This window comes from Grampus griseus (assembly GCF_964374135.1).
Source record: "Grampus griseus genome assembly, chromosome: 17".
Taxonomy (NCBI): domain Eukaryota; kingdom Metazoa; phylum Chordata; class Mammalia; order Artiodactyla; family Delphinidae; genus Grampus; species Grampus griseus.
In genome coordinates, this window is record NC_139011.1 from 43,011,337 (window position 1) to 43,028,070 (window position 16,734).

Consider the following 16,734-nt stretch of genomic DNA (forward strand, 5'->3'; position numbering starts at 1 on the left):
CTTTTTCCTTCTTTGCCAACTGTTCAGTGCACATGTGCTCCATCAGAAATGGCACCTGGATGACAGAAGCTCAAAGAGTCACATATGTCTCTAAAATAGAGTTGCTTTCCTCTTGGGCTGTCTGAACTGGTGTAAATAGAAAGTTCAGTTGATCTTGATTTTAATTAACTTATTACTCTATTAATATAAACTTGGAATTCTATTTTAATTACATTGTCCTGGCTGCTTGCAGTATCAGTTTGCCCCTCTTGTTAAGGAGATATGTAGCAACCTGTTGTCTAATTGTGCAGTGTTTTTCACACAACGGTAATAGCAGAAGTCCTACCTACTCAGAGTCATTTTCTTGGGTTGTCTCTTATATCTGAACAATACAAACTTGTTTTACAAAATTGTATTTTGTCTCTTGGGAATTAAATCAATTAGAACCCTTTCATGAAAAGTAATAGAAGAAAATATATGTCTTATATTACTCACATATGGAGTTTTTTGTTTATATGATTTTTCAAGGTATTTTACATTTGTTGGAGTATAATGACTAATGTAGTCAGTATTTTTTACTGGTAATGGAATTTTAAAATAATTTTATAACACATGAGTACATAAAGATTAGAAAATGGAAAAATATGTGTCCACAGCAGAGTTGTTAGTTACTACCTTACATAAATATGTATAGAAAATGAATAGCTTGCAACATGTGCATAAGGTGTTTCATAGTAAATACATTGTATTTATAAAGAGTAAATAAAATGTTAAGATTGTTTCCATACTCTCCAAGAGAAGAAAGTATTGATAAATATCCTAGATAGTCTTTGAGACTTTTGCAGATAGTTGAATGTGGTTGTGTAGCATTATGTTCTGTAGAATTTTTTCAAGTAGCATAACTTATTTCATCAGTGTGAAAACAGCCAAAAGTTCCAGTGTCCTCACAGATCATTTATGCCAAACATCTGAGGGCAAAATTTAGCCAGTGCTGTTTCCTGGATTCTTCCCATTGAAATCACAAACTTAAGAGACAGACCAAGAGTTCCTATACATTCACCACAGTGGACAAATCCAAGTGGCATTTTTAGGAAAGGTTGCAGCATTTAATGCCATGTGGTATGTCTGTTTGTGAAGTGGGTGGCAAGAGAATATCCAAGCTGGCATTTTGGATATGATGGGTCTTTTACTTTCCTGAGTGACATGCCACATGTCAAGAAATACTGCTTTCCCCCACTCCTATCACATTTATGTGAACAATCTTCATTTAGTTATTTCCCCGCCCATCTGGTGTTAAATACAGTCATATAAAATAAAGATTATTTCTAATTTCAGTGGTAATTTAAATGCAAGGATATGTAATAATTGTCTATTAAATACCTATCCAAGTGAGATATTACAGAATTTACAGTATTTAAAATAGATGATTGGACTCTTGGAAATGTTTGAAAATTCATTACCCTGAAAAAAAGGAGAAAAACAACTTTACTATCCTGTTCTACTCTTGAGGTATTCTTTGGAGGAAAAATGTTGTTTCTGATAGTAATGAATATTAGCCTAGACACAGCATAACTAACTTAACTGATTAACTTATGGTAAGTCCCAAAGGCTAAACTCTGATTTTAATAAATAGCAGGTAAAGTGAGACAATGTATATTTACAAAATAATGTTTTCGTGAAATGCACATTTTTCAAACTCACATTAGCTGGGAAGCAGCCAATCCTCTGTAGAGAAATCCCAAGTTGAAGTCTGGTTTGAATCTTTGAAGACAGAGAGGTGATATCCGGTCTGCAGTTTCAGGGGACTACACTTTTAAATAGTGAGTGGTATTTGGCATAAATCTGAGACTGGCACCATACAAATTTTAGGCATGGGTTTTTCCCCTCCAATAATTCACTGCTCAGAGTAATTCAGAAGGCAAAAAAAAAAAAAAATTAATGACTTTTCAGAATGTTAGAATCTATCTGTTAACATACTCTTTCTGCAGAAGAAATTTCAACTAACGCAGCTGGACTTAACGTACAGCCTATAGAACACTTTGAATGAAGCTTGAATGGTTGCTGGTTCTTATATTGCATGAAAAATACAGAATATGTAAATTCATTTGAGAGGCGATGTTGTAAAAATATAACCTCATCTATAATTTCTTCTAAAACAAATGTGCCAAAATCCTATTTTACTACCAGAATGAGGTTTTGTTGTTGTTTTAAGGTGGCAAAATACTTGAAGATTTTCCAATCTTTTTCAATTTTTTGTAAATGTAGGTGAAGTACTCCCACTCCAACCAAGGATTACAAAATCCTGAGAATATGTTCTTATTCATTTCTGTAATTGCAGTAGTGTAGTGGTCTGCACATTTTTAGTAAATGCATGTTAGAATTTAAGTTAATCTCTTTCAGTCCTCTCAGAGCCTGGCACAGTTCTTGCATGTAACAGATGATCAAAAATTATTTGCATTTAATAAATAAAACTTAAAAATCACAATATTGATCAACTCAGCATTTAACATTTATGGTCTTTGGTTGTATTGGGACACATATATATTTAATCCTGGTTCTCTTTAAGATCAAGACAACTAGCATTGAATTTGCTACACAACAGAAACGTTGCTCTTTTCTAGGAAATCAAATATGCTATTTTCATCTTAGTATTGTTAAAAATCATACTCATTGTTTTAAATTTAACTTAGTCTAAATCTTCACTCCCATTGTAAAAAAAACTAAATTTTCATTATAATGCTATATTTATGTGAAAACTAAAGTGTTATATTTTCCAGAATCTAAATTATATAGTCATTGATAATTCAGTAGATCAAGTTATGCTTTAGATAAGCTTCAGAAATAAACTTCTAGATATTAAACTTAAATTTTAATGTATTTCATCCATAACATAAGGTTATTGTGTCAGAGACTATCTAAGATAAACTTTTATTTTTTTCTTACCAACAATTAGGTGAAGACACTTACCTGAGGCTTCTCTGGGGAGATTCTCACCACTTTTCCCTTAGCAGCACTGCCTTCTTTTATTAGAATTGCTCCAATGCAGCCTGGATAGAATGTTTGCTAGATTTTGTTCCACTGACACCATATCTAAAATCAGTGTAACCTACAGTAAAAATTGTAGCAGATGAATTCAGTGCCTACAGAAACACTTTACTATTTTGTATAGGTTTTAGCTATACAGGTAAGTATAGAGGGAACTGGGAGAGTCACTTCAAGAACTATATCAGTGTGGAAATATCTATAGTGGGTCAGTAAATGTATCTAAAACAATTGAACTGCTGTCGTATTCAGCATTGTGCCTCTTTGTTAGACAATTTTTTTTTTTTTTATCCCTAGCAACAGACATGAGATCCTTATTTCAAGAAAAATAAGATACTTTACATGCCAGAAGATTTTTTGATGACAGTACCCCCTCCTATTCTTCATTTTTTAAAACAACAACCAAAATGGTGGGGAGGCAGCCAAAATTTGAGGTACCAATGCCTCTCGAACAGATGTCGCACCATTATTTTTTAGCTCGTTTAGATGAATAAACATGTTAAACTGTGAAGTATTACATTTTAGATTTTTTCATTAAAAAAAGAGACAATCTGTTTACTGTCCTAATTGAGACAACAATCCTTGTGGTTGCCAGTTTTGGCAGTCATAACAATGAACTATAAATATTTGGACCAACCAAGTAAATGATGGCTATAAAGGCTATAGCATGTGTAAAGTTCTGTTTTCACGGGCACCCATCTTAGTATGGCATTTTTTTCTGACTTCTTCAAATACAATTGTTTGTGTAAATCTGAAGTTTCATGGTGAGCCTAAAAGAAATTGATTTCAATATCTAATTTTGTTCTAGTTTATCATCCTTTTCAGTGTTCAACTATCCATCTGCTTGTAACAAATTGCTTCTGCAGTTGCTCTATTGAATGTGACAAGGCAGGTCTTATTGGATTGCCTTCTCTGTACATCCTAGGATAATACAAAATTCAGAGGTTTTTTTTTTTTGTTTTTGTTCTCATATATATAAAGTGAGGTTAAAAAGATTTTTAAAAGTCTCTTTAATTGCAGTTTTTTAAAAGAAGATTTTATAGATAAACATGGCCAAATATAAGTCTTGCTATAATGACCATGAGATGGAGGTCATAGTCTTAGCCCTTATCAGTATGCTTTACATAAAACAAGGGTGTGGGAGAAGTTGGTGGACCAAAGAGAAATAATCCAGACATTAAGAACCCATTTATGACACTAGTTCCTAAACATTTGTGATGCAGATAGCGAGTGCCCTTCTAGGCATCTTATTTGAGTTCTCTTGCTCACTTCTCCTACTCTTCACCCATGTACCTCAATTCTAAATTCTCAGCAATCTCGAACATTCCTTCTCTGTTTGTGTGAACCTCACTTGTACTTTGTAATACTTAACTTTGTGCTTACTATATTAACTGCCTCTATCTACTGTTTTACTTAGAATCATCATTGATCCTTACCTATATTTTCTACTGTCTCTTACTTCTTACCTGCTTTCTTTTTAATCTGTCACTAACCACAGGCATTACACAAAACTAGAGAATAGTACAATGAACCTCAGTCTACCCATCACCTAGTTTCAACAATTACCAATATTTTGCCACTGCTTTATATACTCCATGCATTTTCTGTAACCTGAGGTATTTTATAGCAAAATTCAAATATGCTGACATTTTACCTGTAAATATCTCAGTATGCATCCCTGAAGGAACTTTCATATTTGTTTGTTTGTTATTTGTTAGGTATTATTTTTGAGTTACTAAGAAGCTACTATTACAGCTAATATAATTAATTTTTTCTTGTTATCACTTAATACCAAGTCAATATTCAGATGTCCTTAACTGCCTCCAAGATACCTATTTAAGATAAGTTTTGAATCAAGATCTGTACTGCATTTGGTTGTATGTCTCTTAAATTTCTTTTAAAGTTGACCCTTGAACAATGTGGGAATTAATCTCCTTATAACTCAGTCAGCCCTCCATATCCCTCGTTGCTCCACATCTGCAGATGCAACCAACCATGATCATGTAGTAGTACTGTAGTATTTACTATCGAAAGATATCTGCGTATGAGTGGACCCATGCAGTTCAAACCCATGTTGTTCAGGAGTCAACTGTATTCTGCAACAAACCTTTTTCTTTCATGCCATTGATTGTTGAAGAAACCAAGTTATTTGTCCTTTTGGATGTTCAACATTCTAGATTTGGCTTTTTCATTTTGTTATTCATTTTATTCCTCTATTTTTCCTATTTTCTGTAAACTAGGAGTTAACTTTTAAGTTAGATTAGATCCAGACAGTTTTGTTGTTGTCATTTGTTTGTTTTTAAGGCAAGAGTATTTCATAGTGAGACACATGACATCTGGTTGTCTCACTTACGGTGGTGCTAAAATTTAATAGTGGATTAATGTGCTAGTAACCTGATTCCCTCCAAAATAAGGTTTTACATCAACATTTTACCTAAAGCTTTTAGCATCCATCCATAATTGTTTCCTCGGTTCATTATCTCATTAGGCATTTCAAACTGGTGATTTTCCATCATTCCTTTACATATATTAAGTGAAATTATTAAAAACAATTTTATCAACTATTTGGTTAGCTTACACAGCTCATAACAAGAAGGAAGCATAAATACTTGAAATCCAAATTTCAGAGTAATGGCTTAGCACTCTCTAACTGTGGCCAATAAAGATGTGTCATTGTTGTTCCTGTTGTTTCTTTTATTATCATTATAAAGGCATAGATTTTACCTATGTGGTGTGGCTCAATCCTTTGTAATCTTTGTTCTTTTCAGTACTGAAAGGAGAATTCCATTATCATGCTTTACGTTATTAAAATCATGAAAGTTTTATGCTTTTACACTATTTTAAGTTATTCTGAAAGTGACACCAGTCCAATCAGATTTTAAAAACAACAGGAATAAGTAGTAAATATGGGAAAAAGTATAATATTTTCATATTATATGATTGACTAGAAAACTAAGAAAACACTAAGTTTTATATAACATGCTCTTTTAGAAAAATATCTGTGAAAATCAATATCTATCTACCTATACAATAATTAGCTAAATATCATAACATAAAAATATTTTTACAATTGCAGTCAAAACTACAGAATTATCTAGAAAAAATCAGAAAGAAATATGAAGAGTCTTCATTGGAAAAAGAACTTTACAGGGGAACGTAATAAAACTTTAATAAAAAGGGACCAACTATTTCCCTGAATGAGATCATTCAGTACTGTACAAATATAAATTTTCTTCTGATCTGGAAATATAAAAGAGAACCTTTATCAGATATTAAAGTGTATTATAAAGTTATAATACATAAAATAATATCATTGTCAAGGAAAAGTAGACAAACAGATAGAAAAAGTACAATTTCCAGAAATATATTCAAATGTAGATATTCATTTAATGTATCCTGTAAGTCATGAAGATGGAAAGATAGGTTATTTATTAAATGTATTAAAACAACTGAGTGTCCATTTTGAAATTAAAAGATGCCTACCATGACGTAAAACAAGATTAATTTCTGATGGAATTTGATTTCTGTATGAAAATAAATGAAACCATAAAAAGTATTAGAAGAAATTGTAGACATTTTAAGAAAATTATAGTAGGGAAATTATTTCTAGGCATTGATTCATGAGTCAGAAACCATAAAGGAAATACTGTTGGTTTATAACACATTAAATTAAAATCTAACACATAACCCGGTACCCAGTGTTAATTAAAGATGTGAGAAAACAGTCTCTTTCATATACTGCTTAGGGGAATGGTAATCTTACACACTTTATGGAAGGGACTTTTGCAGTGTACTTTAAAAGTCTTAAATTTCATATATACTTTAGAAATTTATCTCAAGATAATAATGCCTATAGTGTGTAAATACACAAAGTTAACCACAGCATTCTTCGTAACATCAAAACAAACAAGCAAGCAAACAAAATGAAAGCAATGTAAAATGTAAATGCCCAATGTAGGAGTCTTTTTAAATGAGTCATGTTACATCTATAAAATAAAATGTGATGTATTTATAAAAATAACATATTTATACTTAACTGACATGGAGAGAGATGAAAAAGCAGTCATAAAGGATTACATGTAATGCAGTTCTCTTGTTCGAATGTATATACATGTCTGTGTATTGTATATGTGTGTGTTTATATGAGTCTGTTGGAAGAATATTTAGCAAAAATTAAAGAGTATTTATCTTTGGATATTAAGTTATAAGTGATTTTTACTTCTCTATATTGAGAGAATTCTTCAGTCTCTGCTCTTCAGGAAAGACTAGAAGGGAAATGTTTTACTGAGCTACATCATGGGTCCAGACACCTGGCAGATCTATCTGTTTTGGGTTTTTTTTTCCCATTATGTTCTTCATTTTTCATTCAGTTAATAAACATTAAGCACCTATTAGGTGTTATAATAAGTCATCTTTTACATTTACCCATCTATATGCAATGTAAGAAGTATGGGAAAAGGCAGTTCTGGGTTTTTTTTGTATGTTTTACAGTGAGAAATTGAGGAATGCTTCAGAAAAGAACTGATAATGTAATAGGGAAGAACTTTCGTATCCTATTACAAGCTAATAACTCAAGGCATGTTGCCTATGAGCTTAAATTATACATAATGGCTCAACTCTGGGAACCCTGACTCCCAGGTAATGAGCATTAAGCTAAAATACCTTTGTTTAGCTCACAGGAAACATCCTGACCAGCCCCACCTGTGAATGACTGCAGGGAGGAAGAAATTAACACATCCTTTCTGGAGGCTGATGGGAATCAGAAAATGCTTGACTTTACTCCCTCCACTTTTAGTATAAAAGAAGCCTGAATTCTAACTCAGGCAATGTGGTTCTTTGGGGCATGCCCACCATCTTTTTAGTTTGCCGGCTTTCCAAATAAAGTCATTATTCCTTGTCCCAACAACTCGTCGCTCGATTATTGGCCTGTCACGTGGCGAGTGGTACGAGCTTAGACTCAGTAACAGTATCTGGGTTTATACATTTGTTCATTCAAAAATAACTTAATTGAACATTTACTACATGCCAGAACTGTTTTTGTGCTTGCAACATATCCATAAACATTAAAAAACAAAAACAATACCCTTGCTCTCATGACATATGATCTTGAGAGATGGTGATGGTTTCATCAAACAGAAAAAAAGCGTGAAAAGCGTATTCTGAAGTGAGAGAAAACCAATACAAGAGTACAAATACATACTACTGCTTGAGTGCTTGGCCTGTTGCAGCCAAGAGTGGCTGAAACACAGAGTGTATGTGGTAAAATGGAGTGAGAAGGTTGTTTGTTAATGTCCCTTTGTACTTATTGTCACCTTTCTTTCCTTTGCCTAAAACCATTTCCTTATATTTAATCGGGAAAATGCCTACATATCTATCCTTTAAGACCCATCTGTTCCCAGATTTTCCTAGACTTCCCCCGCTCCAGCCACCAACACCTCCAACCCAAGGCTAGAATTTATTCCATGACAATTATTCATTTATATAATTCTTCAACTGGACTCTGAGGTCCTTCAGGAAGGAACTCTGGGTTTCATTGCTGTATCTCAAATGTCAAGCACTCCTCTAGACCCATGGCATTTGCCACAGTAAATATTCTTGAGTGACTAAATACTACACCTCATTCCCTAGAACAGGGTTTCTCAACATTGGCACTATTGACATCTTAGGCTAGATAATTCTGTTGTGGGGCCCTGTCCTGTGCATTGGAGGATGCTTAGCAGCAAACTTAGATGCTAGTATGCAACTAGATGCCAGTAGAACCTCCTCCTGCCCCAGTTATTGTTGGAGGAGGTCATCAAGAGGATGGACAACTGGTTGGCCCATGAGTTGGACCAGGGCAATGGGAGGTTCCTTGCCCCTTCCCTGGGATGTATATTCTTCCCACTGTTTCCACAGTGGGAACCATTTTCAAGGACACAACCTTTGGAGGGCAATGTATTGTGGAAATCATTTGGACTGTGTACGTGACTGTTAAGGCCTCTATATAAATGTTATGATTCTGACAGCAAGTGCAGAGATCTACTCATCTCTTACTTTCTAATTTTTCATTCATTTGACTTGCCTTTTACTGAGATTGGTGTGTTAAAGTCTTTTATTAGTATTTTTTTTTCTCATATCTTCTGTGGGTTTTGCATTTTGAACATGACTGCTTTGTTATCTGGTATCTTGTTATTTGGTGTATTGATATTCATTATTATATCTTGATTATAAGTTTTGGATTTTAGCATTATAGAGAGTCCTTGATGCTTTTAGGCCTGAATTCTACCTTTTTAATATCAATATCACAATTCCTGCTGTCTTATAGTTTCACTTTTTTTTTTTTTTTTTTTTGCGGTACACAGGCCTCTCACTGTTGTGGCCTCTCCCATTGTGGAGCACAGGCTCCGGACGCACAGGCTCAGCGGCCATGGCTCACGGGCCCAGCCGCTCTGCGGCATGTGGGATCTTCCTGGACCAGGGCACGAACCCATGTCCCCTGCATCGGCAGGCAGACTCTCAACCACTGCACCACCAGGGAAGCCCAGTTTCACTTTTTTGATATGTCTTTTCCCATACCTATGATTTCAACATTTTGAAACACTGTATGTTTGTTGTGTCCCTTACATAGAATCACAGAGTTCAGATTTGCTTTATGAGCCAATTTGGATTTTTTTTTTAATAGATGAATTAAGCCCATTCACATTTTCCAATGTGGCTGATATATTGATATCAACTCTGCATATAATTTTATTTTACAGTCACCAAATATATTTAGTTATATATACTATGTTTCTGTATTTGATGTGGCTTTGCTTCTAAAAAATTATTTTGGTATTTTTGAACATTGATATTTTTATGTAGAGATTTCACTTATATTTATGCCTTTTTTGTGCACTTAATATACCTTTTCTTAAATAACCTTTTATTCAGTAGACTGTCAGTCTTACATGATATCCTTGACTTTCATCTATTACCTATAAAACAGTCAATAATCTTAGTCTGCTTTCTCCTTTGCCTTTTCCTTCTTCTATTTCTAGTTGTTTTCTTTCTACTTTTCTAGAGTATATTCTTCTACTCATGCCACTACCCTTCTTTTAGGTATTTAACTCTTAAAATACTCAAAAATTAAACTTAAATTTAACTCAAAAATTTAAAATATATAAAATGCTTATCATCATTTATTTTGCCAAAATTTTCCAGGTTATCTCCTAGTTGAATGAAGGTCATCCAACCAAGGAAGAGCTCATGTGTAAACTATTCTCTTGATTCACGAACCTTTAAAATAGTTTTTCTATTGCCTTGACACCTGAGGGACAGTTGGGTGATTACAGAATACTTGGCCTGCAATTTTTTTTGTTTGTGTGTTGCCTTTGAAAAGCTTGATGCCAGTCTTTCCTAGACCCCCTCTATGCATAAGCAACTCGATGTTATTGCCGGTATACCCTGAATTCTAATTGTTTTTCTAGAACATGTCTCTAAGTTGATTATTTTTGAGTTTTCTAGGCACACAGTGGGCCCTTTGAATATGTAAAAAAAGGTTTTTCTTACTTTTGAAAAGTTTTCTTTGATTATACTTTTACATATCAGTTATAGCACGTTTTGTTTTCCTTCTTCAGAGACTTCAATTATATGTATTTTGAATTTTTTTTTTCATGTCGTCAATTTCAACCATTTTCTCTTTGACCCTTTTACTTACTACTTTATCTCATTTTATCCTTTTATCCTGCTTTCCTTCAAAGTTCCTTAGTAAATTTCACTAGAATCTATTATACCTTGGGTACCTCTCAATTTATTCTTTATTTCTGAGATGGGCTGGTTTTTTTCTACAGTTTCTTTGCTGAGATCAATCAACTCTTACTCCATCACTCCCCTTTTTTTTTCCCATTGTGGCCTTAGTTTTAAACTTTCTGTTTCTAGTTTATATCTGTATCTATATCTGTGTCTCTACGTATCTATATCTAATTTTCAAATGCTCATTTGAGGATTTTTAATTCAGTTAAAAATTGTGTAAGCATATTCTTCTGGTTTGTGGTTTTTGGTTGTTTTTGTTTGTTTGTTTTTGTTGTTGCTTTTTGGTACAGACCATTTCATCAGCTGAAGTATTTTGATTTGAATTTTCTGTTTTCTTCTTCCATTAACTTTGTATGTAGTTGGTTTGATTTTTTTTTTTTTTTTCTATTCCTAGTCATTTTGGGGGTTGAGTCTCTAGTTCAGGATTACTTCCTTATAAAAGCTTAGTGAAGCCAGTTTCTTTAATGAATGCTTTCAGTGGTAGGGAAGACACAAAGGATCGCATGCCTTGTCTCTTTCATTTCTGAAAGATCCTCAGGTTTTCCCTTACCTTCTTTCTCATTTCTGCTACATTCTCAAGAGCATAATCTTTTCTCTACTTTTATGATTCTCACTAAGAAGCAATGCTCTTTGAGGCTGCTGACTTCCTCAGTATTAACCATTTCGAATATTTTTCCTATAGCTGGTACTGTGAAGTGCCAAATACCAGACCTCAAATTTTGCCACTTAGTATTGTACTTCCTTTTTCTGGGGTCTTTGACTTGTTGATGTGTTCCACTTTTTAATGGTGTGTCTTAAGTGTCCCCTTTCCTAATTTTGGCACCTACAGGCTTAAGATGTTTGTTGGAATGTGGTGTTTATATCTCTGTTTACAGGTAACTTGATTTTGGTGTTTTCTACTTCCTAATGAGGGTAAACACTTGAGCCATTTGTGATTATATTTGCATTCTTATTTTGATATTATCATTGGGTGGAGGACTTGAGAGATTCAAGTTCAGGAGGATATCGTTATCTCCAGTCCCACAATTTTTAAATAGATTTTGAAATTGCTTATTTTCTAGGTTAAATGTATAAAGCTGCTTTGGATTTGTCTTCTATAGACCTTATTATATTTTGAATTTTAAAATGTTTTTTGTCTTTAACTTGTATATCCCTAAATGGACTCCACACTTTGAGGGGAAAGATCTTGTAATTCTGATATTCACCATAGTACCTGGTATACTAACATACACAGAATAGCTTCTCAATACATATTAATTATTCAGTTATTAAAACTTTTTATGTAAGAAATTGTAAGCAAAATATTTGGTTTCTTTATATATCTTTTTAAAAAGATTTCATACCTAGATAAATATTGAGAAATATCTCCTAAAACCATTAAAATGTAGTCCAGTTTCTTAAAAAGAATCCACGTTTTAAGAGAAGCACCAATATGAGAACATGTTCTCATGATAAAACTGGAAATAATAGACTAAGTAGTTTCTCCAATTCATATTTTTCTCAGTAATTTCTCTGCAAAAAAAAAAATGGAAACCCATAAACTTTGTTCATTTTAACACGTGTAAAAATTAAATCAGCAAACAATAAGAAAATATAATACATTATTGTAATCTCTGCTATTTGTTAATTCATTTAATTTAAATGCAAATTGTATGTTTTAATCATAAATTGCTTGGTACCAGGTTGTTCCTAGTAATGAGCAGTTCAAGAGATGGCACTTTTTTGAAATTCTAATAAAGCATTCCACAGAGCCCTCATTCTTTGTGAGCATGGTTGCCCCTTGAAACATCCTGAAATACAGAGCTAAAATGATTTAAAACCTCAGAAGAAGGTTTCTAAGGTTGGAATAGGAAGCTACTCTTGGCTTCATGGCTAGATCTGAACACCAAAGTTAAGAAGTAATTTCAAATCAATCTGTAGAAAGATTTTACCTCTGATCATGAACGAACAGAAGCCCTCTCTCCAGAAGGTGTCAGGAGTCATATGATGGACACTAATGATGTCTGCTGCCTTTTATCATCTGTCAGGGACGAGTCACATTTATTTCCACACAGACAGTGAGAACATTTAATGAAACAAAACAGTATTATCGAGCTCCAGGTTTCCCAATTCTCTTTGGTCCTAGAAATGAAGCCCCAGTTTCATTAAATTGTAACTTTTGGAGGTATACTACAATTATAGTCCATTGAACCAAAAATTATAATAAGATCCCAAAGCAAAGCTTTAATATACACAGACCTCCTCTCTCTATTTCAAAAGTTCAAGTTAATTCAGCAAATACCACAGCTTTAGGATATATATATAGAGAGAGAGAGAAAAAAAAATTATAGAATAAATACAAAAATGAATTAAAAATAACCAAAATCATATTATCCAGAAATATTCCCTAATAATGTTTATACATTAATTATTTTGCTTTTAGCCTTCTAGACTTTATACTTTCATGTTATTATAAAAGTATGCAATTTATTTGTTCCCAGGCCTCAATAGCCTGTGACTACTGTAATACCCAAATTTTTTCTGTCTTTAATCAAAAAATGCACAAATGTAGGCATATATAGGCCTACCATATTGTCATATTCTTATTTATTTATTCACTCAACAAATATTTACTGTATTTCCACTAGAAGCAAGGCACTTTTTAGCAACTAGAAATATAGCAGTGAACCAAAAATAATGAAATCTGTCCACACAGAGCTCGTATTCTGGAAGAATAGCTGAGCAGAGATATAAAATAAACAAATGAAAAAATACATACAAATATATAAACATAATATGCCAGGTGATGAGAAGTGCTATGGAGAAAAAGAAGGTGAGGGAGGTGGAAAATGAATGTCTCTTCACCCCACTTGCTCTACCAGACAATTCAGACTATTTTTTTTAATTAATTAATTTATTTATTTATTTATGGCTGTGTTGGGTCTTCGTTGCTGCGCACGGACTTTCTCTAATTGTGGTGAGTGGGGGCCACTCTTTGTTGCGGTGCATGGGTCTCTTGTTACAGAGCACAGGCTCTAGGTGCCTGGGCTTCAGTAATTGTGGCACATGGGCTCAGTAGTTGTGGCGCTCAGGCTTAGTTGCTCCGTGCCATGTGGGATCTTCGTGGACCAGGGCTTGAACCTGTGTCCCCTGCATTGGCAGGTGGATTCTGAACCACTGTGCCACCAGGGAAGTCCCAGACTGTTCTTGATTTGACCAGACATGCTTTGACCTGAGAGCCTTTGCACTGACTGTTTTTTCTATTGGACTCACTCTTTCATCTCTTTCTAATCTTTGCTCAAATGATAACTTCTCAATGAGGCCAACCCTAACTAGTCTACTTAAAATTGCAACCTGATGCCATCTGCCCTCACCAGCACTCCTAAGCCATCATCGTATTTTGTCACTACCTAAGGCTTATCACTTTTGAACATTCTGCATAATTTACTTAGTTATTAAGCATATTGTCTATTTTCAGTCTCTCTCCACTGGAATGGAAGGTCCATAAGAGCAGAGATTTTTGCCTGATCACTAATGTATTCCAAGTGCTGAAACTAGCATCTGGTACAAAATAAATGTTCAAAAAATATTTGTTGGGGCTTCCCTGGTGGCGCAGTGGTTGAGAGTCCGCCTGCCGATGCGGGGGGACACGGGTTCGTGCCCCGGTCCGGGAAGATCCCACATGCCACGGAGCAGCTGGGCCTGTGAGCCATGGCCGCTGAGCCTGCACGTCCGGAGCCTGTGCTCCGCAACGGGAGAGGCCACAGCAGTGAGAGGCCCGCGTACTGCAAAAAAAAAAAAAAAAAAAAAATTTGTTGGATGATTAAAGTGGAGATGTTGAATAAGCAGTTGAATATCTAAGACTCAATTCTGGCGAGAGAAATCCAGCCTAGAAATACAAATTTGGGAGTCATATAGGGTGACATTTTAAGTCATAACATTGTATGAGACCTCCTAGGGAATAAGTAACAATAGAGAAGAGGCCCTTAGAAATGTTAAGGAATCAACAAGATGGGGGCACTCCAGGGAGGAAGGCTGAGAAAAGAGGGTAGTAAGGCAGGGGGAAAACCAATTGTGTTTGGCCTCCTGTCATATGAGGGAAGAAAATGCTTCAATAAAGAAAACGTCAACAAATTTAGAATATTTGTCTTTTTGTAAAAGATAAATATGCAACATACCTTAATTTTTACTACTCTTTTAACTACTACACTGCAAGATAAGCTCTGTATTTCTGAGTAGTAAAAACAATTTTTTGTCACTCCAATTTCATTACGAAGTATTATAAATATTCTGTTTTTTATAAAATGAGCTGCTGGCAATACGTGCACATAAACTGCAGGGTGGCCCAGTAAATGAACAGCAAGTATCCTGAATCTCTTAAGATGCACAGGCTTCCCTTTAGAAATCCATTCATCTGCAAAATAACACTCCAAGGGACCTAAGGTTGAGCTTATTCAAATGAGACTCATCACCTGCCTTCTCAGTTCCCTTCCTCCTCTAATGATTTCTTCTCCCATATGTGGCACATCTTTCTGTAAAAGCTTCACTATTCTACATGATTCCTCTTCCCTCCCTTCCAGCCAAGGGACCAGCTGTGTTGGTTTTGTATCCTGCCTATGTTGCCTCTGTTGCTTTTACTGCATCCTGTTTGCTCCTTCCTTACTAAGGGCATCTTCTTTCAGGCCCTTAATACTACAGTTTCTGTCTTCTCTTCATAACCAAGTGTCATCAAAGCTGTCTCTCTTAAGGTTCATCTGCATTCACTAACTCCCCTTGTCACCCCCTTTCATTCCTCACCTACTGTACTTTAACTGTACTGTTCTCACATCTCTGTCACATCTGCTTCAGCTGGGATTACTAATAACCACCTAACTATCCACTTAAGTGATCTTTTTCAGTTCTTACTTTGCCTATTTGTGGCACTAGACATTGTTGGAAGCTTTCTTCCACTTGACACCTTTTCTTCTCATGGCTTCTGTCATACTACATTATATCCTACTTTTTCACTTCTCCTGATTCTTTGCAGCCTCCTCTGCAGCCTCCCTTTTCTCTCTCTAGTCTTAAAATGTCAGTGTTCCTCAGAGGTCAATCTGTGGTCCTCTCAGCACACCTCTGTCTTTAATCTACATGAGTCCCTTGTTCCAATCTAATTAAATTGAACTAAATTCATTCATTCTCCAATGCTCACCTACGTTTTTCTTCTCTGCTCTTCGGTCACACTGTCCCTACTTTCTAGATTTTTCTTCCTACTTTCACCATCAACCCACTATCAGATCTGTAGTACTGGTCCTTCATGACTCAACTGAAATAGCCTTGTCCTTTCCTCCCCAGAGCACCTCAGCTGTACCTTTAATAAGGTGCTTTCCACAGCCCATCAAGCATTAGCATTATTCATGTATCCTATCATCCCCCTGCAGGCTGGCCACATGTCTAATTCATCCTTTCCTACATTGGCCTTAGACAGCTGAAACTCAATAAATGGGCTGATATTACAATGACATGATAATGGTATCCAGGAAAAGGCCATTTAGTTAGCAACTTCCTGAATTACCTAGCACACTGTGAATTAAGAAGTGAGCAAATTAATTCCTGTCCTGTTGAAATTACTGTGCTTGACGAAGCATCTCAATGAGCGGTGGGTTTGGCACAGATTCACTGAGCAGTAGATAACTTTTTCATAGTTCTGAATAACTGGACATTAAAATATAGAAACACATTTACAAATATGCAAATTACAGTGGTTATCTTTTCTTCATTTACTTTCAGTGAATCATTTATATGTACATCAATACTGCTATTTCATGTTTTTATAATGTTTTAGACATTTATTATGTATGACTTCACAGTTCTCTGAGTACCTTGGCAGAGCTCACTCTGAAATAAAATTAACAGTAATGATTATTAATAACAATTTAATGGGGCATTATATTAACATGTACGAAGATTAGGGCTTATTACACTTAT